At 34.5% G+C, this 6,069-nt stretch overlaps 1 pseudogene; it reads left to right on the top strand.

Moving 5' to 3' along the window:
- The first annotated feature begins 1,972 nt into the window (after positions 1 to 1,972).
- LOC148803486 (protein FAR1-RELATED SEQUENCE 5-like) lies at positions 1,973 to 4,448 on the top strand (annotated as a pseudogene).
- The last annotated feature ends 1,621 nt before the right edge of the window (positions 4,449 to 6,069 follow it).

Here is a 6,069-nt window from a genome sequence, read left to right as displayed (position 1 = left end):
GGTGGATGTGAATTCTGCTAATTAAACCCAAACCAAATGTAAGTAGCATCTAAAAAGCAATATGTTCAAACTTCATATATAACCAATTTTGTGAGAAAGGAATCCATTATTTCAGTCTCATATTCAATTATGGGGTGTCAAATCAGGTTGGAATGTATTTTGTGGGAAATAGATACCAACTATCGAGTTCGGATCTGCTTCACACAATAAGTTCCAACACTCTTCCAAATGATATGATGGCACACATTTCACCGTGAGACTAATGTGCATTATTAGATCATGTTGAAAGAGTATTGTTAGAACTTATTTTGTTGAGAACAGATCCATCTTGAAACACTACCTGAAGCTTCAAATGATTTTGTATTTAAAAGAAATGGGGACTAAACTTCATATCCAATTAAGTAAAAATGTTTTGATAGACTATAATAGTCTATAAGATTCAAAATATCGATTCAGTCTCATACATCGGATGGGGTGTATTGGCCTGTATCAAAGCTTGCCTTCTTTTTTTTTTTAAGTTCTTTTTTCTCTCAAACTGATTAGGAGGTCGATTTAAGGTCCATTTAACCACTTATAGGGGCGTATCAAAGGGCCCCAGTGGCTCCTTTGTCGAGATACTTCAAATGTACCATTGCAATGGGTAGGAAATGCCCCAAATTCAATCTAATAAATTTCTTTCCTTACCCAAAAAAAGAAGAAAGGAATTAGTTTTGGTTATTATATTCCTTGTCAAAATCAACCAAGAATAATAGAGGCCCTTAATTTAATTCCAAACTACAGATTATTGAGACGTTCAAATCAATCAATATAGTACCACAAATCGAGTTCAAATTTGTGCCCCACACAACGAGAGGCCACCACATGTCTAGTCGCACACGGTCAGCATTCCCGCGTATGAAGCTAATGGGACGGCCATTAGCCCTAAAACGAGCCTAAAAAACTCATTTCAACATTCTTGCCCCCTCAACCTTAACGCGTGCCTGAACCGAGTTCCCTGACCCCCATTCTACTCCCCTCCACCCAAGCTCAAATCCAACTCCCTCTCCGGCACTGACGATCGCTTCGGCCAGTTCACCATCAACAGGTACTCTCCAACTCTCATATTTTGTTTTTTTTTTCATTTCAAATCAGAGAAACTCTGTTCTGATGTTTTGTTTTTCATTTCAAATCAGAGAAACCACCGGCAACAGTAAATAGGTGGTTCTTTTCTCCCCTCTTCCATCTATTCATTTTTTCCCATTTGCATTGTCCCCAAACTGTTACACTAGGTATATGTTGTCGAACATAGAGCGGAACTCGACTGTACCTGAAGTTGCCTTTTGATTTTGAAGGTTTTTTATTTTATAGTTAAAGATCTTTCTCAAGTTCTATGTTTGATTAGTGCAAGGATTGAGATGGAGAGGAAGAGTGAGACAATGGTGACGAGTGTTAGCACCGATTGAAAGAGAGAGGAAGCGATGGGTCTAGTAGATCTTGAGGAGGTTGTCTGATTTTATGAGTTTGATGGTCTCATATATATAGAGCATTTTTACTTCTTCAACCCAATAGTATAGTACCATATTTCATATAGATTTCTATACTGTAAATTATTTAATAAACCACTTGTATGCAAATGAGTATTTGAATGCTTCTATAGGGACCATATCTTTTGCTATTTGACATGTTGGTTATATTTATAGAATATGATTAATAGTGCTTTCATGTTACATTGCTCATTAGGAAACAATCCATGTTTGAGTCTACAGCAAGAAGAGATGTTTTTTCCACCTTTTTCCTGTACAATTATGCATGAATAAAATTGCTTTCTTTTGCTTTTGAAAAAATAATGCACATATTTTTTGTTGATTTATGTGCTATCTGAATTGCATATTAGGTTTTTTTTTTTGTGTTGTTGTTGTATTATTTAATTCCATATTGGGTTAATTTCTTAGTTCCACGTAAGAATAATTTATTTTGGCATGTGCAACAGGAAATGGAGGGCACACCAAACTCTGTGTGAAGGTTGGTGTTTTAACTTGATGGAGATGAGGGTGAACCATCCAAACCTTCATCTAGCATGGGTAAAATGGAGGGTACCAACATTGTCGATGCTTTTGATGAGGTAGAAGCTTTGCCTAACATAAGTTAAGAACTTGATAAGCCCACTAATGATTTGCCTACATGTGAGGAAACTAAAGGCATTGATGCAAGTATTGAAAATATGTTGAAAGAAAAGTTAAGTGTTATTCCTAAAGAGTGTACTCCAAAGGTTGGCATTATATTTGAAACAATAAAGGAAGCATGTAAGTTATATAAGAGATATGTCGGGAATGTGGGGTTTAGTACTCGAAAAAAATAGAGTTGTTGACAAACGGACTAACCACGTAAGATACTACAAGTTTTGTTGCTCTAGAGAAGGCAAACATAGTGCAGATAAATGTAGGGTCAATGTAAAGACTAGTACACCAATGACAAGATGTGGTTGTATGGCAACTATGAAGATAAGTCATGTGAAAGATGGTTATCGTGTCATTGGTTTTGATGAGATGCATAATCATATGGTCACGACCCCTTTTAAGCCACATCATTGAGGTCACAGAGAAAAATCAATGAGGCACAAGGTAATCAAACTATAATGGAAGATGATGTAGTAATTGCTCTAAAAGCAGTAATGGAGTTGATGGCAAACGAGGCCGGTGGGCATGAAATTATTGGGTTTACTTCAGTGGATTTGATGAATTACTTGCATACATACCGGACTAGAAATATGGAGAAGGGGGAGGCAGGTGGTGTTCTAAAATATTTTGAAGATATGCAACCACAAGATCCATCGTTTGTTTATGCAATTCAACTTGACCAAGCTAAATTAGTTACAAATATGTTTTGGGCTGATGCTCAAATGATTGTAGACTATGCTTATTTTGGTGTTGTGATATGTTTTGACACAACATATAGAACAAACAAAGAGAATAGACCATTTGCAGTATTTGTTGGGGTGAATAATTATAGGCAAACAATAATTTTTGTGCTACATTGTTGTACAATGAAATTGCATATACTTTTGAGTAGTTGTTTAATGTATTTGTCAAAACCATGGGAGGAAAAAATCTAAAACAATTATAACCGATGATGATGCAGTTATGGCAAAAGCAATTGGTTTAGTGCTATCAGAATCACATCATCGGTTATGTGTATGGCATATGTTCCAAAATGTTGCAAAACACTTTAGCGGTGTGTTTGAAAATTTTAAATCATTTTCCAAAGATTTTAATAGTTATGTGTATGATTGTAAATATGTTGATGACTTTAAAGATGCATGGGTGGTCATGATCAATAAGTATGGACTTCAGAAAAATGAATGGTTGCAAAGATTATATAGTAAAAGGCACAAATGAGCATTAGCTTTTGGACGATAACCATTTTCTGTCGGGATGAGCACAACACAAAGAGCTGAGAGTTTGAATGCTTCCCTCAAGAAATATCTCAATATTAGGTATGATTTGTCAAGGTTTCTTCGACACTTTGAGAGATTAGTTGTTGATAGGCGGTATGAAGAGTTAAAAGCCAAATTTGCAACAACACAAAGCACCCCAATCATGACAACATATGTGGGAATAATGGATTTTTGCTTCTCATGTGTATACACCACCTATCTTTTCCATATTTCATAACTAAGTAAGCAATAATTGACTTGCACCATTGAAAAAGATCGTGTAGTGTGACATTTGATTCAGGTGTATGGGTGAATCATCGGTTCATTGTGACATTTGATTCAAGAAATAAAACAATTAGTTGTATTAAAATAAAACAATTCAGGTATATGCAAGAACTTTGAATTTGTTGGGATCTTATGCAGACATGTATTGAAGATACTTAATTATAGGCGAGAGCCCTTACCATCATCCTATGTATTGAATCAGTGGACCATTGGTGCAAAAAAATGCAAGGGTGTAGCATCTCATGGCTTTAAGGCTGCACCTAGTGATGATGCTTACAACATTGTTATGCAAGTAAGAGAGAAGTTGTTGGAAGATGTGACAGGGTGTTTAAGAAAGTTAACAATCATTGAACGATCATCTATAGCATCTCATGATATGCAACTTGAAAATGAAAAAATTGGGCCTCCTTGCACTGGTCTTGATGGCACACAATTAGAAATGGATATTGGGAATAATACCAATGTAATGAATGTTGGTGATAACACCAATGCAATGGATGTTGGTGATAACACCAGTGCTAAGGGTAGTTCTAGGGGGGTTGGGTTTCCGAAATCAGCAAAGGGATTTAAGCACAAGGTTTTCTCCGTACACTCTTCAAAAAGGTCAAAAAATTCCATAGAGAAAGCATTAGCCAAGCAGAGAAGATCAAAGAAAGACCAATCTGATGACAAATGCTCTTCACATGTATTTTTCATTTTATTTCAAATTTTATCGTTCAAACATTTACCAATTGATTCTTCTATGATTTAGACATGTAAAGATAGGAAATTGATAAATATAGAAACACAAGGGTTTAGCCACTCTGTCATTTACACATAGGTATTAAGGCTTAATAGGTGATAAGTAGTTAATCTTGGTATATATTTTTGCACTTGAAACTTTAACAAAATCTTTATAATTTAGGGTCAAGGTTCTAGGGGAAATATTCAAACTACTACAAATGGAAGTGATCCACAAAGAACCATTCCTTACCTTTTTCATGTAAGTTATTTTTTCCTCTGTTGCGAGTTTACAATAATTTCAAGTAATTTATTATGACATTATGGGTTACACTATAGTTGAATTGGCAACAACATCACACCATGCCCTCACCTTTGCATGTAGTTGTTTGAAATTAACTTAAAATTTTAAGCAAAGATCAATTTTATTAGACAACAGATAACATATTCATTACATATATTTTTTTGCCACAAACACCACATTGGTTCATGTATAACCATTATAGCTCTTTTGTAAATGATTTTCCCATACAAGTAAGTGGTGTGTATGGATTTTTTTAATACTCTATAAAACCATTTCAATTCATAAATGGGCATTGTATCTATAGGTAGAGGTACCTAGAAGTAGGTTAAGTCAAACCATCTCTAGTGGATTTCATATGAGTTAGGTGAAAATATATATGTGCAAGTGTCTATTTCTAAAAATGTGTTTTATTTTTTGCATAATTATAAAAACACTATCATGTGTAAATGCAGGAATCATCTTGGATTGGACCACTCTATCAAGACCAACAATTAGAAAGGGGGGATGTCTTACGCTAGCATGTAAAGTATTTTATCAGTCAGGTGATCCATTAATTTCACATCCTAAAATTCCTTACTAATTTTCTCTTTCTTATTCTTACTTATTTTTTGTGGAGCCAAACACCATATGGAGGGAATATTATTTAATTGATTGAACTGCATTCAACTTTTTTATTATGCCATGGCTATGAAAAATTCACTTAAAAAGTTGTTTGGTTTACAAGTTTTGGCTATGGTTATGAACTCTATTCAGCTTAGGAAAAATGATAGAAGGAGAAAGGGGAAATAGTGTAGTGGTTGAATAGTACTACTATTTTGTAAAATTTATTATTATTTTTTTTTATGTTGTATGCTTTGGTACAGACACACAAAGCTAAACTTTCAAACACTTTCCATTGGAAAATATTGAATATGAATGCTTTATCATGCTATTGCTTCATTTGATCTCCATGTCATGGGATGTATAAACCTAGGTTGATATGTTGGTCATAGGTGCATAATCATTTTCTAAAAGGTTGAAAAAGTACTAGATGAGATGGGGAATAAATGCATAATTCACTGAATGTTATGTCAAAAGCTGTTGAAATGCAACTCCTTCATACCATTAACAAGGTACTCATGGGGAATAGATGGTTGCAAAAAGCTATTGGGATTCAGCCACAACTTCCTCAAATGGTTGATTTTCTTTTAATAAGATACTATAAGTGCTTGTTTCAGCTTTATAATGTGAGGGGACTAATTGAGGTTTTACATGTTATTTGTAGAATTGACTAGGGGTTTTTATAGTTGTATGCTTTAAAAGTGATTCATGATCCAATCACCTTTATAGGTCAAACCATATTAGATTT

This window comes from Nelumbo nucifera, chromosome 1, assembly GCF_055504915.1.
Source record: "Nelumbo nucifera cultivar China Antique chromosome 1, China Antique-T2T, whole genome shotgun sequence".
NCBI lineage: Eukaryota > Viridiplantae > Streptophyta > Magnoliopsida > Proteales > Nelumbonaceae > Nelumbo > Nelumbo nucifera.
Note: the sequence above shows the minus strand (reverse complement) of the source record. Positions and strands in the feature narration are given on the sequence as shown.